The sequence below is a fragment of the Melozone crissalis genome, unplaced genomic scaffold (genome assembly GCF_028551555.1).
Source record: "Melozone crissalis strain CALT ecotype California unplaced genomic scaffold, PUWL_Pcris_2 ptg000008l_1, whole genome shotgun sequence".
NCBI classification, from domain to species: domain Eukaryota; kingdom Metazoa; phylum Chordata; class Aves; order Passeriformes; family Passerellidae; genus Melozone; species Melozone crissalis.
Genome location: NW_026535786.1, coordinates 18,582,184 through 18,600,563, shown reverse-complemented (window position 1 = coordinate 18,600,563; position 18,380 = coordinate 18,582,184).

Sequence of the window (18,380 nt, the reverse complement as noted above, 5' to 3'; positions counted from 1 at the left end):
CCTTTTTTGGGCTACAAGGAGTGGGTTAGCATTTGGGTAAGGAGGCTGGGAGCTCCAAGCCATCTCTTTCAGGATTGAAGAGGGTTTAAATGGGAACCATCCTGTTAAAATGAGAAGTACTGTAGAAAGGCAGCCCTTCTGGAGCAAGCATTTCCTCTGCTCCATGTGCAGAGCCTCACGCTTGGGGCACCTCTTCTCAGCTGAACTTCATTTGCTATTTATGTAATAGCAGCTTCTGGTACAGACACCGCTAAACAGGCTTTGTCTGCCACAGGCAGGCAGGGACCGACTGGAAGAGAAATGCTCCTCCTGTCTTGGGCTTCTTCAGAAGTGGGTGATTGTTTGCTTTCCTTAACAGTCTGCTAATAGGAGGTAGTGGGTGGTGTTGTCTTTCTTATTTATTTTATGTAGGATGTCATGACAGATGGTGATTTTGACTGTTGTCCTCAGCTGTAGAAACTGCTTTCTAAACCAAGCTAGCTATGATGGAGGCATTGTAGCAGGATGATCTGTGAAAGAGGAAAGCTTATCAGAGACATTAGATTCCCAACCGATTGTGTTCTGTCATCTCTCTCCTAATAGCAGGAAAAGAAGTGTTTTGCAGACAGGTTTAGGAAATAAATTTTTAATGTCTGGATCTTAGTGTCCTGGCAGGTGACATCTCTGATTGCAGGGCAAATTAAAAATCATCAGGTGGGACAACAATGAATATGTGACTGCTGTGCTGGTCAGGAGGGTGGTTGTTAAAATATCAAACAGTACAGGCATTGAAATTTTGATATTTTATAGATATTTCAATGGATTTGGTCCTTACAGGAGAGAAAGCAGAAGCAAGTGGAGCTTATGCATACTGGAGAGGGAACATAATCTGATAAAGGCCAGACCAGTCAGTAAAATTTTCAGATCGCAGGAAATTTCCTCAAAGTATTTATTTATTTATGGCTCTGCTGAAAAATTTTCAACCAGCTGTGTTTAAAAATATAACAGTAATGAGATACTTAAAAAAGGAGTTAATCTCTCCCTCTCTTTGACATGCTGCAGAGCACCAGCTGTAGCACAAGCAAGCCCTGGGGAATCCAAGTGGCCTTGCCATGCAGCCTGCAAGCCAAAGTCACACCTTGGGAAGCCAAATCCTGGAGGGAAGCACTGGCCTGTGGCAGGTCATGGGGATGTTGACCACTTGGCCATCCTCCAGGGGCAGCAGGTTTAGCCTTTGCAGCTCTTCAGCTCCTCAAATCTCCCCAGTTCTCTTAGATCCCAGTCACTTGTTCTCAGGGCAGCAAGACCCAGTTTTGTCTGAAGTACTGGGAGGCCTTGAACTGTCTCTGACACCCCCAATGGGGAAATGCTGGAATGAGGAGGAAGGGAAACCAAGGGCTTTTGTACTGAAGGAACAAAAAGCATGCTCTGCATGTCCCTGGGTTCAGCTGTTACAGACTACAAACCAGACTGGGTTTTTTGTTTTGCTTTTAAATGCTTTTTTGGCCAATGCGGTTTTTTGAATTTTTTTTTTCTGTCTGTCTTTTTTTAAATTATTTTTTCTGTCTGTCTTTTTGGGAGACAGAGCCAGTCTGGGACTCTTCATTTGGCCCATCCAGCCTCTCCACAAAGCATGCACAAGCCATCTTCTCCAGGCTCATTTCCCCTAGGATTTCCTATGGCTTTGCAATGGCCAAACCTTTGTATTTGATATCAAGGTGGAAATGGCAGGCCAGCTGTGCTGTGTCCTCTGGTCCTGTGCCAGCAGGGCTCAGTGCTGGGTGCAGGAACTCTGTGAGAGCTACAGCTGTGAGAGTAGTAAAAAATGTGTGTGGTGATTGGCAGAAATTGTTTTGAGGAAGCAGATGCCTCCTCTGATGATGATGATGATGGTGTGGCACATGGTAGACTGGAAAGGCAAAGCATGTTAATTTTGGTCCCAGGTGGAGGATTGTGTGGAGAAGTCTTGTCTCCTCTGTGCCTACTGGTTTCAGCTTCAAAAAGCATATCTCAACAGAAAAATCTCCTCTCCCCCGTTTCCTTTTTCCACCACTGGTAGGTAATCAAGATTTGGTTTTAATGACTTCCCTCTACTCTCTCTGCTTCCTCTCCCCTGCCCCACACATGCCTTTTTATATATTTTTTTATGCATTTCTTTTTGGCAGAAGTTGAAACGCAAGAAGCATTTGGAGCAAGATGAAAACAGTGGAGGAGCATGTTGGGCAGTGCAGTGCTTTGTTCTGAGTTCAGGGGGACGCAAGGGGGGGACGGGATGTCATTTCCCAGATGGGGACCCTGCCAAAGATCTTCTTGCTTCAGAAAGCAATGAGTGATTTTTGAGGCTGTACCAGCTTAACCCTTTGTTCACCCGCTTCTGCCATCAAGGGAAACAGCAAAGGCATGGACCAAAAGTGGGATGGTGTCGTGCTATGTGGCCCAGGTGATGTGAATGATCTCAAACCAAAGTCTACTGTTGTGACTAAATGCTGTCAGTGGTCTGAGGTTTTCTCCTGTTGGAAACCCTAAGGAGTGAATGAGTAGTCTGCACTTGTTTATGAGTGAGAGTCCAACACCAGCCCAGTGCCATTGTGGTTGAAAAAATGAGATCAGCATGTTCCTTACAGGGGTTAGAACTGCTGTGCCACCTGCTGCCCTGCCAGAAGCACCTGGTTGGATTTGGGATGGTGCTGAACTCTGCTTCAGCCATTCTCATTGCAGGACAGGGAGCACTTTTGCCTCGTGATGCTTGGGAAACACCTTGTCCTGTGACCAAAGCAGCCCTGCCCTGCTGGGACTGCAGCAGCAGCAATCCCCAGGTAGCTTGTGGCTGTGCTGGTCATAGCACTGGTTCCTCCTGTCTGTTTTGAGCCCATCTCCCATGTGAGAAAATTGCAAGTTTGGAGGCTATGGAGGGCAGAAAACCTCTGTAGGCATGTATTTACTGCCATGTTTATAGCTTCTTGGGCTTTAAATACTGCATTGTGTAGGCTGCTGATTTAACTGCCCAAGGGCTGCTGCACAGTAGCAAATTGAGGGTGAGAATACAGGAGGGGAGCAGAGAAGGGAAAGTTAAAGCAACTCTGCCTCTTTATTAATATCTCTTCCAGGTTATAAATACTTGGAGCGTTTATGTCAGGACTCTAGAGGAGGTCATTTATCTCCTGATGAAAAAAACCTCAAGATTTTTGTCTGTGGTACTGGACTGTTTCTTAGTATGGAGGTTCAGCCTTTTAAATCTGGATGGAGTTCTCCTGTGGAAGGCCACCCACTTCCCTCAGAGTTGGAGTGAACCAATGCTGTATGCATCAAATGCATCAAATCCCTTTGTGTCAACTCAGAGAGAGTCACTGTTCATCACAACTAAACCTGCAAGCCTCTTTTTCTTTGGAACCAGCAGTCTCTCTGGGTCCTTTGATCTCTCACAGTCCTTCTCTAGCTAGGAGGAGGACTTTCCTAACCCCCCGTGAACGTCCTGCACACAAACACAGTCTAGGTACAAAGGTGTCAGTAATTTTGGGCTGCAGAACCACAAACTTCCCAGCACCTTTGCAGCATGAGAGTTTTTGATCACTTGTGCAGAATGCAGGTGGCCACAAACATGCCAAGGAATGGTTATACCATCACTACTGTGGGTGCATCCATGGCCAGTGACTCATAGAAAAGTGATGCATCCAGTGCTGGCCTTGAAGCGTGCCCTGTGTCTGTTACACTTCTTTCAGACAGCTAAGAGAGGTCTGATCCATAGGAAATTAATATAATGTCACTCTGGTGTCATTGTTGGGATGAGGTATAGAAGAATAGGGGCGTGAAGACAAAAGGTGCATTTGTAGGATTGCCTGTGATGGGTTTCAGCTTTATTTTTGACATGTTCAATCTTGAATGCTTTTCCAGAGAGGTCAGCAGACCTGGTTGGAAATTCCATGTGCATGTCTTACTGCACAGCATGTCTAAACTTGTGTATTTTTCATCCATTTTCTTGGATCCCTTAAGTCATCCAGGTACCCTTTCCAGCAGTCTTGTGAACCATGGGAGTGAAGCCCTGACTGATGGATAGGCACTTAGGTGGGAAGCAGAGACCAGTGTCTCCCCTCACTTGCCCAGTGCCTCTTAGGCACCCTTGGCTTCAGGGCTGGGATCAGCTGGTTTGCCCTCAGATCTTTGGCCCCGGTTTCTGGCTCCTCATAAGCACAGTAAATACCACTGCAGGCTTTCAGGTGAAGTGGGACTAAAATGCGTGGTACCAGAGCTGTTGGGTGTTGCTTACTGTCTTGAAGGACTACTTTCAGCCTGGACCTTGTCTTTATTTCATGTGCCCAGGTAGTTGCATGTGTGTGGTGCAGGAAGGTGTCCACTGAACCACACAGACTGCTGTACTTACACCTGCCCAGTTCTGCAAATCCTATTCTAGATGAAAACATTTTGAAGGTGTGAATTTCTCATTGTTTGTCCACCCTGGTGGTGGGTCTTCCTGCAGTAGTTCATCCCGTTGGCTTCACTAGTGCTTGCTGATGGGCTCAGTTGGCCTGTGACTGATGATCATGGGGTATTTGCAAATGGTGCCACATTGGCTCTGCTACTTCTCCTTCTCCGTTTACTTAGTTCTTGGCAGCTGGATGTTTGAATGTTTGCTTGACAAACACTTTCCCTAAGTCTCTGATTTCAGAAAGTTTAGTCTGACAAACCCCAATGAATTATCCTGTTCCCTGGTGTCAGTGGTATCTGTCTCCCTTAACCACAATATTTTGTGTGCGCTGCAAATTCATATTTTCCCCTTGTTGCAATCAGCATGCCGCTCCCTGTTTGGTTTAGTTACTGAGGCAGTATCCCCAAGATGCTGACATCTGTATTTTACTAATCCAAAAATCCTGGGGCTACCAGGAAACAGTAGAGATAATAACACTACATACCTGTCTAGCACCTTTCTATGAGAATCTGAAATTATCTGACTCATGTTCATCTCGTTACTGCTTGTACCAGCTGGAGTTTGCTGTTCCTGTTCTTGCAGCCTGGAAAGCTGAGACACGGGGTAGGGGTATATTTTGTCCAATAGAGGAGGCAATTCCAGAAATGTGGCATCCTAACCTCCAAGACAATGAGTTTCTATCCATCTCTGTCTTGCTAATTTGCCTCCAAAAGGGAGAGAGATTGGAGTGGGGTGGTTGGTTTTGAGCAATGCTTTATTTGCAGTGATCCATGGCTGTATTAGGTGTCTCAGTAAATTCCACCCCAAAACAAAAAAGCAATTGCAATATTTCTCCAGGGTAGCTACCTACCTTGCCCGTGATCAGGGGTCCATAATGTAGTTCTCAGGAAGAAAACTATCCACATACTGTCTCTTGTTGTCAGTTTGGTGGTTTGGAGTGATGCTGAGGGACAAGTGTTCACGGCTGGCCTGGAGAGGGGTAAAGTCCTTACTGTGTTTCAGGGGTGGTAATGAGACTTGTGAAAACATGTCTGCAGGTGTCTGGGTGGTCAGGCTGGGCTGTTAATCCATCCAGCTGCTGGCCTGTTTTGGACAGGGTCCAAGACCAGGTAGGACACTGCTGCTTTTCTTACAGCCTCCAAACACAGCTGAGGACCTTCCAAGCAAACCTGGGCTGGTTTATGGTTTTGGGTGGAAACCACAAGCAAACCACATCAAATCACTGGATTCTGCCCCAAACCAGGCAGAGTGCATACGTTTCTGTTTCATTTTGCTTGGAGGTGATTGGGAGAGGGAGGAAAACCTGCATGGGTCCAGTGTTGATGTAAGGCCATAGGTGATCTATTCCTAAAGCCTTCCAGTGCCATTCCCATGGCTAGACCAGACAGATGAAGGCAGAATAATAAATAATACCCGAGCTAACATCTCCTGGGAGCTTGGGTTTAAGAGGAGGGATATTTTGTCTGAAACCCTTCCAGAAAGGGACAGTTGGGAGAGGGATTAATGTAAATGTGAACCTTCAACATATGTAATCTCAGCCGAGGTGATGGGGCAGTTGGGTCAGGGTTTCCTGTGCTGTGGGGCCCTGCAGCATAATGTGCAATGGAAATAGAAACCCTAAGAAAGAAAGAAAGGGGGAGAATTGCATGCCCCGGGGGGTAAAAGTGCATTTATTTTTCACATGTTGCATCAGAACACACTAATTTTTGCCCAGGAGGGAGGGCAAGCACATGCAAAAACGGTTCAGCTTGCTAGGGAAGGGGTGTGGAAGTGTGATGCCAAACAGCTCAGGAAATGTGCCTGTAGGACTGTCCCTCCCTCCAGTTCCATGCAGGGCACAGGACCCTGCAGCAGGCATGTGCCAGGGCTTTGTCCTGGAGTTGCGCTCTCCCCTTGAGCCCAGGGCACCCCCGGCTCCCCAGTCTGTCCCCTTTCTCCCGTTCCCTCTTCTCTCATGTGCTTTTATTCATTCTGCAAACAGCGTATGCCAAATCCAACTTCACAGCTGGCTCTGCTCCACGTGTTTGTTTTCTGTGCCTGCACGGCGCTCGCCAGCTCCGCTTGCGCCACGGCTCAGAGGTGGAGGCAGCGGGGGGAGAGCAGGGCTGGTGGGGAGGGAAACGGGAGCAGGCTGCTGCTTGCCAAGCCCTTATTTGTTTAAAGCTTAAGCCTGTTTGAGAGAGCCTTTTTGGAGTGAGGGGTAAGTGGCAGGGGTGGGATGCGGGGGAATGGAGAAAGTAAACTGTGTGTCAAGGAAAGCAAACTTTACAGCTGGAATTGCTGCTGATGCTTGTTGTGTGAAAAGCCTGGGGAGGGGCCTTGGGCTCTGATCTGGTGTTTCTGGCGTGGGTTCGAGTGTGAACGGGCAGCAGTGACAAGTGGGGAGCCAGGGGCAGGTCTGTGCTGTGCCCTCAGAGGCACTGCTGCTGCTTGTCAGGTGAGTCTCCCTTCCCAGGCTTGGAGGCAGCAGCATTTTGCCATCCTTTTTGTTATGGAGCATCCCCTTGTCGACAGAGAGAAACCTTATGGCAGCCCTGCCCATCTGTGCAGGGCGACCTGAGCTCTTGCTTCGTCTCCTGCTGTGTTTGGCTCACTGTCCTCAACAGGACCGTCATTTTTGGAGAGGTGTGTTTATTGTTGTGCTGATAAATGGGGCAAATCACATGCAAACACAACCTTTAAAAAAGCCTAAACAATGCAGCCCTCTCTTCATCATCTCTGGGGAGAGGGGAAATCTGTAACCCATCCTTAGACCCCACTGTGAGTGTCCCCCCCATGATTTTTCACCTCAGGGATGGCCCCATGGGGTTTTGGAGCAGCGTGGCAGCTGCTGATCATGGCACAAAGTAGGGCTCAGGCTCAGCCCATCTGGGTTCTGGCACTCGGTGCTGATCCCTGCACCCCACCTTAGGCATTTGGCACAAGCCAGAGCATTTGCTGTGGTCATTTCTGCCCCTTTGTTTTGCTAGCCTTGAGCTTCCTCTTGTGTTTTTTGGATTAGTGACATGTCTTCCAGTGGAAATTTGTCCCAGCAGAGAGTTCTAGAGGCTCTTGACCTGCTCCCATAACGAAAATTATTATTGTTAGTGAAAAGCAATTTAGTGACAGCTATGGAGAGTAAAAACTCCCATTTATTCTCAAATTTAGGAAAGAAAAAAAAATCCCCAACTTTTAAATACCGTCTTCAAAGGACAAGAAAAATGGGCTTATGCTCTTTTGCATCCCAGCAACAAGTCATTGCTGAAAGGAGTGCAAACTAGAAGGCAGTTTCTCTTTATGGTGGTGATGGGGATGTCTCTAAAGCCAGCCATCTGGGGATTAAACTTTGTATTGACGTTACTGGCAAGTACTTTGTCCTGTCTCTTTTGTGTGCTCTTCTGGATTTTGATGTCTACTGTGTTAAACTAGCCTTGTGCTTGTTAATGCAGTTTCTGGGCCTGCTCCCATTGAAGTCATGGCAAAGATCAGGCTGATTTTGGTGGCAGTAGAATCAAGTCCTCTGTTATAATCCAGGGGATGTGTTGTTTTAGCAGGTATTTCTCCTGTGCCACTGGCTTAGGTTTATTATAAGCTTGGCTAGTTTTTGCTGCAGCAGTTGTAGGCACCCTTGCTCTTCAAGTACATACTGGAAGAAGGTTCGGAGCCTAGGAAAGCTATCCAAGTCTCTGCTCTGCCAACAGGAAAATTTCCCCATAGCATCTTCCCCCAAGGAGGGCTTAACAGTGTCACTGGCAGTTTCTGTGAACTTTTCTGGTTTGTGCTTTGGGTTTTTTTTATTCATGTATTTGTTTCACTTTATTACTGTTTCTAATTGGACATGGACAAGATTTTTCTATTGTTCCTAGACAAAGATTATTTGGAATTTTTTTTTATTTTTAGTTTGACACTTAAAGGTACCCCATATTTAGGCATATGAAGATGTGGGCTGCTCTTAAAGAGTGTCCATAGCTGCTGTGTCTGGCTTGTGATCTATTCTGTGAACAAGAGCTTCTGAGTCTCATTTTGCAGGTGGCCATAGCTGATAGACACTGAAATGTGCTTGCTCCCGAGCACTCCTGCTGTGCTCCATGCAGATGCTGACTGGTGGGGTTTGTCCCCCACTCCTCTGTGCTTTGGTTCATGTTATACAGAAAGAGGAGTGTTTTAGCTGGTGGTTACCAGCATGAATGGATGCTGGGATATTTATTGTCTGTCCTGTTGCAAGCTTGACCCCATCATGTGACAGAAACAATAAAATAGAGATGGGTCTTTTCAGGGCAGCTCCACTTCCCACCTTTGCCATGATTTGTGGTCTTCCTTCCCATTCTTGACCGCTGCTCTGGCTGCAGGGAGGCCATAGGGTGATATTAGGTAGCCCAGGGTTTGGGGTTTTTTAGCGTTGCTGCGTCATCAGTGGCAGAATGGTTGTTCTGGTCAACATCTTGATGTCCTGTAGCCAGGGAGTGAGAGTTGCCTGTGTGTGTTCCCCAAGAGCTGCTGGGGAAGCGATGGAGAGTGAAAACAGCTTTGGATAAGAGCATCCTGAAAGGAGTGCAAACTAGAAGGCAGTTTCTCTTTATGGTGGTGATGGAGATGTCTCTAAATGCCCATTTTGGACATTTAGATGTCCATTTTTTCCATGGAATTCTCCATGGAAAAATGCTGTTTCACTGAGACCAGGGCATGCTGCAGAAGTCTTAGGCTTTTGTCTCAGAGCAGCAAGGGGTTTCTGGTGGAGAGCAGGAGTGGTTTTTCTGCTATTCCAAGCAGACCACATTTAAATTAAGTGGAAGAGTATCAGCTGGGGAGAGAGAATTGTTTGAGAGGTGATGGTGTGAGGTGACAGTCCCTGCTCAGAGGAAACCAGGAAAAGGACTTGAGCCTGGATATGCATCTGGTGAGTGAGCTATGGCATTGCCATGTCCTTGCCCTGAAACAGTGGGGACAAATGCAACGTGAGGAAATCTGCCAAAATCCAACTCCTCTGTTTCTTCTTTCTTGACCCTGTCATCTAAATTTAATTTTCCTGCTCTTTATTTTCTGTCACCTTTATTCCACATTTCCCTTTAGTATCTCTGAGGGCTTTTGCCTGGCATCACTTCCCCTACATCTGCCAGGCCTGCCTTCTCTCTGACCTCTCCCTAACCCAAGAGGCAATTAGAATCTCAACATCAGATTTCAAAGTTTGGGGTTTTTTTGTTTGCAAAGGATGAGAAGGGAAAAACAAAAGCAGTGCCCTGAGTAATTTAAACTACCCACAGGCACATCTGTGCCTGTGTGATGACAGCTCCTGGTGGGAACTGCCCATCGCTCCCTGCAGCCTCCTCCACTGCAGCTGCTGACTGGGAGGGAACAACCTGAGGCCCAGCTCATGTTGGTGTTAGGATTCAGAGTGGTGGAGCCCAGACCAGAGCCAGCTGCATCAGTTGGCACTCACCACCCATCCTGTGGGTCCCACTGCATCAGTTGCCAGCAGAGCCATTCTCTGGGCTTTTCTTGTCCAGATGTGCATTCTCACTTATTCCCAGCTCTCTCTATTACATGCTTTTCCCCTTTGTCCAAAGAGCAAAAAGGTACGGACAGGTAATTTTTTTTTTAGTGCTTGTATCAAGCATCCTAAAATAACTAACTCTTCTACCCAATGGTGTGAAGTCTAGAGGACATGGGATTGTTCTTCTGTGTTTAGTACAGCATCTGACTGCATTGACACTGATCTCCAGCTTTAGTTGTGATGGAATGATAAAGCAAGTGTTGTTTTGATGTGGCAAGAGAGAATGCTTCAGGCAAGCAATACAGTGCACTAAATCCCTTTCTTCTGAGACTGAAGGTGTGTTTTCACATCATACAGGTATCAGTGGGTGACCCCTTTCCTGCTGCCTCCTCTGAAATATTTCTTACAATGAAGATTCACTGTTGTTCCATAGCAAAGCCTCAAAAAAGGAAGACTTTGTTGCTGCACATCAGCTGAGCTTATCACAGTTGTGAGGAAAACTGAAAACACTCCAGAGCAAATAACTCATCACAAGTGTGTTACTACATTGATGTGGTTTTCAAGGGGATCCTGACCCTTTTTTCCTGACACCAGCCTTGGCAAGAGAGTAGGTTGAGCTGCACCTCTGTGGGGCCTTGATCTCGCGTGGTCTTGATAGCAGCCATTCTGCTGGTTCTGTGCCATTTGAAAATCAAGCTCCTGAATGCAGCGCCTGGGCCCTTCTGTAAGTGCTGCAGACGTACACCCCTTTCAGGATTCCTCCGCTCCCTAAACTGGAACCTTAGCTGCGAGGCGGGAGAGTCTGCAGGTGGATCAAGAATGAGAAGGATGGAGAGTGCTGAGGAAAAGTTGGTGTAAAACTGTGGCAGCTCTGCCAGTTTGGGAGTGATTCTGGACTGAAAGGTTTTGATTGGAGACACAGCCTGTCCCAGCCACGAGGGCAGCCCTGGCAGCTGCTCCAGGGCCCCTTTCTCCCGGCACACACTTGGGAGAAGGAGCCAGAGAGCAGCCAGTAGTTCCAGGCTTGTTGCAGCAACAACATCTGTTTCCTAGGTGCACTTTGTTTCTGAAGAGGCTGTGCAGCACGCTCCATCTGCGCCCTTCTCTTTTTTTTCCTTTTTTTTTTTTTCTCTTTGCCGCTTGTGCCGCGTTCGGGGCGGCCCTTAGGGTAGGCCGGCGCTTCCCGGGAGGACCCTGCGCCAGCTCCGTGCCAGCGCTGCCTGTCGGGCTCTTTGCACCCGGAGCAGTATTGTCAGCATCTTGACAGCTGGCCGGCTGCATGCTTATTAGTTACTACTTTCCTCTTGCCCTCCACCTCTCCTTCGCCTCCCTAACCACCTCCACCCTCTCCCTTCCCCCTTCCCGTTCCTGCCCCATCGGCTGGCCAGCCCTTCGGGGAGCCCCCAGCCTCTCCAGATTAGAGCTCTCCAGGGACTTCGTCCTTTTGAAAGGAAGAAAGAAGGAGGAAAAAAAACCAAAACAGAAGGAAAAAAAAAAAAAAAAGGAGGGGGAGAAGGAGGGGAGGAAAAAAATTTATTAAAAAAAAAAAAGAGAGAGAGAGAGAAAAGAAAGAGGGGGAACAGAAGAATGAAAACAGACCCAAGGGGCAATAGTCCCTCGAGCCATTTCACTGCATTACAATGAATATGGACTCTATTAAGCTCCGTTCTGCCTGTTAGTGTTTCCCAGGGCAACACAGCTCCCATATGGCAAGCATGCAGCAGATTAGGGTAGGCCTCCGGGCTTCATTGAGGGCCCGAGGCTTGACTGGCAGTTGAACCCCATCCTTTCCCCCCCCTCCTCACACTTGACACTGCCTGTGTTTATCTAAAGCAAAAAGGGCCCGGGTGGGAGAAGGGGGCATTTGGGGGGTTATTGTCCCGGGCAATGGGAGAGGGCAGGGAGAGGGGTGGGGGGGTGGTGAGGGAGGGAGGTGGGATGGAGGAGAAAAGGGGTGGGGGGGCGCAGCCCCTCATACATATTCAGGAGGTGTCTTGAATGGGCAGAGGAGAAATAAAGCAGATGGAATTCATGTTAAAGAACAGCCACAATCGCCCTCCAAAAACAAGGAGAGAAAAGCGGGCAGCCTTAAAGGAGCGTAGGGAGCAGCGTTTATCCAATTAGCAGGGTTGTCAAATTGAATTTACTCAGAATGGAGGGGGAAGCCGGGGGGGTGAAAGAGGGAAATTAAGTGTCCAGGGCATGGGGGGAGCATGATATTGAAGAAAGGAGGTGGATTTTCTTTTTTTCTTACGATTTAGCCTTGTCTTCTCAAGGACTGGAGCTGCTTTCAGGGCACGCCAAGGGGCAGCAAAAGCCAGTGTGTATACCCTGTTTTAGCACAGGGCTCCTCTCCCGGTAACTGTGGAAAAAAGGACGTGTACCTGTGGGGAAAGGCCATCCTTGCATCTCTGGCCTGTCTGCACTAGAGCTGTCCCCAGCTGACAGGTCCTGCCACCCTGGGACTGCCATGCCACAGGCAAGGTGAGCCTCACCCACGGTGGTGCCACTGCTGTGGGGACACTGGGGAGCCCGTGGCAGGTGTGAGGGTGGCATTTCTTCTTCAGGCGGCCTCACGCTTGCTGGCTGATGAAATGCTAGCGTGAAGGGGTTTGCTGGGTCTCTGCAAAGTCAGCCTGATCAATGCCAGCTGGAAAGGGGCGCTCAGTTCAGAGGAGCTGTTGGATGGAGAGCTGCCAGAAACTGCAGACCTTGGGTCCTCAGGGATATGAGCAAAAGTCAGACAGGTTATGAGAAGGCTTTGCATGCTGTTGCTAATTCAAAGCCAGCATGCCCAGTCCTCTCCCTGGTGATGCTGCAGGCTGTTATGGAAAGAAACTGCTCAGGGAAGTAGCTTCATCTTGAGGAAGACAAAAAAAGTTACAAAGATGTTGGCATGTTTGGTTTGTTGCTGGTTTGGTTTGCATGAGCAGTTCTGTTCAAGGAAAAGAGATGTTTTCCCTGCAAGTTTAGTTTATTTTTTTAAAGAGGTGTCTGTTTCTCAGGTCTTGCTTGAATTAAAACTGTGGTTCTTTTTAGGGTCACCCAGTTGCAGTTTTTAGGAGAACTCACTGATCTCTGGTGGTTTTGCCATGCCAGGTTTTATTCTGGATATTTTCTTTCTGAGTATGAGCATGAATTTATCCCAGGCTTTCTCTGTTGTGACTTTTTGATGGGCTCTCTGAGCTCACAAGCAAGTGCTGAGAGAGTCTTTTTGCCTAATCACTTTGGAAAAGGGAAAAGGCGACCCTCTCATACAGTTAGTCAAGGGCTATGTTAAAAGAGCTAATGCACTCTGAAATCAGCTCTCAGTGCTACAAGAGGGAAAAACAGGCAAGCTTTTATCCCTGTTTCCACAAACACTGTGCTACCTCCTTGACTTCAAACACAGTGGTATAATACTGGGTTCTGCCTTTCTGCCCACTCCTGATACCAGCTTTTTCCCGTTTGGGATCCTGCCACTCCCTATGGCATCTGCACACCCATTCCCATCAGCTGCCCATGATGTTCTGTGGGAGAGGAGCTTCTATCCTGCACCAACCTGTCCTTTTCCCAAACCCTTTCAGAGAAAATGAGCCTAACTTATGTGTTTGAAATTAATACTTTGAAATGGGGACAGGGGTTGGGTAGAGGTTAATTTTGCCAGGATGTTACTGTTTGATGGGTCAGGGAGAAGCAGTCAGGGATGTCCAGATTGCTGTCCATGCCCAGGAATCCTTCCGGGACTTTGCAGCTGATCTGCTCAAAGATGTCACCTGGACGGTATTTTTGCACCTAGAGGATTATACAGTTGTACAGTGGGATTTTTCAGAGGGGGTGGAAAACATTTAGCATCCAAGAACAGCTTGCTTGATGGGGTGGAGGTTCCACTAAGAGAGCTTTTGTTGCCACTGCTTTACTGGATAACCTTGGGCCGGGTTGGCTTCCTCTTCTAGCCCTCAGGTTCCTCAATTTGTAAAACAAAGGGGTGCTGTTGCCCTTTTCTTTTTCACGTTTTTTTTTTCCAGTGGTTTTTGCTTTAGGCAGGAAAAAACTACTGTGTTGTATTAAAAAGTAATGATTACAAGTAAAATTGGCTCATAATACTGTGTAAGACATTGCTTTTTCTGAAAAGCTGAGGTCTCAATGTATGAAACAGAGAGCTGGGAGTTTCACTGTCCCTACTTGACCTGCTGGAAACAGAGAGCAGCTGCAGTGAATTCTCTAGCATCACCCAGGGTGTCCCCAGCTGGTAGCGGGACTGAAGTTGCTGTAGCCTTTCCCTGGGTGCAGAGCAGTCCTTGCCCCTTCCCGCTGTTCCTGCCTTGCAGGAAGGAGTTCCCAAGGTCCGTGTGAGTGACACAACCCCACCCCACGCTGCCGTGTGCGTCGGTGCCTCCACACAGCTCCCGGCCTGCCTGGGCATTCCCGCAGCCTTCCCACCATCCGTGCGTGGGATGTGTGCTGCGGGATGCTGCCCCGGAGCTGGGGCACGGGCTGGTTCCTATTTGGGAGCCTTGTAAATTACCGGCACTATGGCAGTAACAAGGGCTGCTTGGCTGGCCCTTGTTAAGCAGGAGGGGGCTTGGGGCTATGAGCTGCATTTCCTCAGTAAAACCTTCAGTTTCTAATCAGCAAACACCTCTCCTACGGCCTGTGCTTAATTCAAGTCCCTTTTTCCTTTCGAGATTTGTCACCCCCCCCCCCCCAGGCGCGGGCCTTTCTTCCCTTTTATATCCTCACCTCAGGTTTTGCTTTCTCGCTCCGCCGCCTTTGCGGTGCCCTCCGCCGCCGTGGCACAGCTGGGGCTGCAGGCGGGGGCCTCGCTGGCCTTAGGTGTGTGGTGGGAAGCTGAGCCGACAGATTTTACACCCCCGCCGCCCCTCCTTAACTGATTAAGCTCTCGTTAATTTTGTTCTCTTAATGGCCCCTCTTTTGATTTACTGGGCTGTCTGAAAGGGACTTAGAGCTCCACCGACAGGAAATTGTTATTTTAACCTGGCAGGAAAGAATTTAAAATAAATAAACAAACAATTTTTTTTTGTTTTCCCTCCCTCTTGAATCGCTTTAAATTACTTTAACTCTTTCTTTTCCTAGATAGCAATTAAGCAGGAGCTGTCAGGAGTGGTGTTATTGGTGGCTGCAGAAGTGCTGCAGCCAGGGGCACTCCACAAGAAACCTGCCTTGGGGAGAGGAGGCAGCAGAGCAGGACCCTGGCATGCAGCAGCTCTGCAGCCCCTGGTGCAGCCTCTGGGAAGTCAGCTGGGGTGCCTGGGGTCTCCTCCACTTCCCACCTCTGCCCTCTTTCCCGCTGCAGTCCACTCTGGTGCTGCTGGCAGGACACGAGGCAGATCGAAAGCTGCCTGATTAATAAAGTTCCTTGCTTTGCACTATTGCAGCCTGCTTAAGGACAGCATTTTCAAAAGAGGTCAGCTCCCATTTAGGCATCGAAGTAAGTTGGTTGCCTATTCAGGAGTGCTCAGCATGTCAAGAACTGAATGCTTTTGAAAATCTGGCCTCAATTGTAAAAGCTGAGAATTTCAAAATCTGGCCCCAGATCCTAATAGTTCTTTTGGAATTGATGTTTTCATTCATTTTCCTCATTATTTTTATGCTGGCCATTTACTTTTTGTACTTCACTCAGCTGTGAAAGAAATGGCCACATGTCCCTATTTAGAGCTTGTACTCTTGCCTGGAGGTTTGGGGAGGTACCCTGCATACACTTGTTGCAACACACCTTCTCTCCTCATTCTCTGCTCAATTACTGTTCAATCTGTCTAGCGCTGTGGCCAAATTTTTTGAGCTCCCCTTTTTTTTCTCCCCACCTATTGCTCTTCATCTTCTCACAGACCTGGGGGCAGCCAGTTCAGTCACTGCATCGATGTGCCTGGGTGGTCCTAGCTCACGAGGGGTCTCATGCACAGTGCTGTGCCTTTGGCTTTGCCCTTCTGGCCAGAGGCTCTGTGCAACACAGAGCTGCAGGGAGGTCTGGTTGGGAATATCTTTGCCTACCCCCTCCCTCAGCCTGGGCTCCAGGGAGCAACTCCTTTCCATCCAGTATTTTTCCAGCCTGCTGCCAAACCCATCCAGATAGGGGGAATGAGTCAGCTTTGCTCCTTAGGCTTCCAATGCTGAGGAGCCAGACAGTAAGTCCTACCCCAAAATGTTTCTTCTGCATCAGTGAAAGGCTTTCCATCTCCAGTAAACATTAGGGTGTGAGGTGTTTTTAAGCCTGAACTACCTCAAAGACTTTTCCAGATGAGTGTAATTAGTGTGACCATAACTTGTGCATCAGCAGTGGTGTCAACACTGCATGTGGTGGTATGGACAGACCCAGGGCACTTTTACAGCCACCATCAATGGGGACTCCCCGTGGTGGCTGTAGCATAATGAAGGGTGCTTTGGTGGCTGTCTTACATGGAGAAATAAACTTGAGCAACTCAGATGGGTCTCCAAGTCAATCAACTAAAGTATCCTGATTGACTTGGAGCTGTCAAGTCACTATGTGCTGGTTGGTGGGGGAAATTTTGAGACACTTCTCAGGTGTGGAGCGTGAACACCAAGAAGGATGAGGTGTGTGGGAGGGAAGCTGCTGTCTTGTCTCTGGCACTGGAGGTTCCCCACAGGGATTTCCACATGTAACGGGGCTGTGGCCTGCAGTAGCTGGAGTATGGCCTAGTGTTCTCTCTGGATGCCTTCAGGATATGTCCAATGTCTGAACTCCATCCATGCTCCTGGATGCCTGGAAGCCACATTGGGCCATGCCAAGCTTGACTTAATTTATTCTGCCTCTCAGTAGGGCTTGTCATCTTGTCCTCACAGCCACTGTACCCATGTTTCTGTAACTCCTGTAAAGAGCTGCCTTGGGCTAGCCAGTGCACTGGATTCATACTGGCCTGCAAAGAGCCATGTAAAGATGCTCTTTGTGGCCTTTCCAAACTCCAGCAGCATGTTGCTTTACTTGGTGTTTCTTCCTTTTGAAATCACCAGCTCTGAGGTTTATCTTTCCTCTTCTCAACTTTATGTGTCTCTTCCATGACTTCTCCTTCAAGCAGAGCTCTGTGATGTGGTGGGGGGAACGGGACAGCTTGTGAGGCTGTCAGAGGGACATCCCAGTTTGCAGAGAGGCATGCAAGCCAGCCTGCTGGGTTCTTGCTGTTACAATGTGCATCCCAGCATGCTGGCCATGGACATTGCCCTGTGCTGCACTTCTGCACCTTTGCTGTCACCAAAAGCCAAACAAAGTAATTTGAGAGTAGCTTGGTGATATTTCCCCAAATATGTGTGGTTTCCTTGCTAGCAGTAATCAGCCTTGCCTTGAACAACTCACCAAGCATCTCAGGGGGAGTATGTGTCAGTCCTTACTTCAGGAGTTAGGAGGTTTAATTTTGGGGGTTATGCTTGAAGGAGCTTGTGCCCTTCTTTGACTGAGATGGGTATGGAGAACACATGCTCAAACAGGTGATAGCTCAAGCAGTGACCATGGTGGCAGTAGGAAATACCACCCTGTGGAGTCAGGTGCTCCTGAGGATGGTGATTGTGGCTAATGAGCTGTTTGCTGCAGGGGGAGCAGGCAGTGTAACTGCTCTTTGGGCTGGCTGCCTTGGCTGCTTTGGGTTTGGTCTTGGGCTTCTTCCCTGCAGACATGCCACAGGAGCAATTCTGCAGTGCCCTAAGGCTTGCAGGTTGTCTTAGTGCTGCAGCTGAAGGAAGCTCAAAATCCTATAGCTGCATTATGATGCCAGTAGAGGGAAATCTCCTCTTGACTTCAGCCTATTGCCTTTGATTAAAGATGAACTCAGTCTGACATCTGAGGTGTCTCTTGGGGCCACTCTTGAGGTCTTTAGTCCCTCTGACCTGGCTTGTCTGCTTTCATGTTCGTTCATGGGTCTCCAAAGCAGCTGCTGCAGTGTGCAGCTCTTCACAGCAACCTGGGTTGTGACAGGTAGCCTTACATTTCTAGTTTTTTGGGGCTAGTTGACACTTTCACGTATGAACCTGGTCGTTTGTGTAGAGTTAAAATAGGTAGTGTGTTTCAGGCAGAACAGTTAATCTGAACTATTTTCATAGGTTGAGTCTCTTAGTTAGAGTGGACTTGTACTGCTCATTTACTTTAGTGTTCAAAATAGAATATATTCCAGACATAACCAAGAAGTGGCAGCAATACTCAGTGGATATATTCAGTGACACTTTGTGGGAAATGTTTGTGTTTTGTTCCTGAAGATTGCCCGGTGTGCATCACTGTCAATCACTGTGCCAAGTACAAAATGGGGCAGGAGACTGTGTGTCTGTGTGTGCCTGTGTGCTTAGGATGGGATGTCTTGGGAGACTCCCAACTGTGCCCGGGGGAGAGCCTGGAGAAGAGAAGTGATTGCATCAGCATCTGTAGTCTCCTCAGGCCACTGGCTTGGTTATCTGGCAGTTTAGGGATGTTGGTAGAGAAGACAGGCAGGGGGCAGGGCTGCAAAGCAGAGGGAAGCCTGAGGGTTTCATCCATCCTGTCTCTCTTGTCATCCACAGGAATCGACT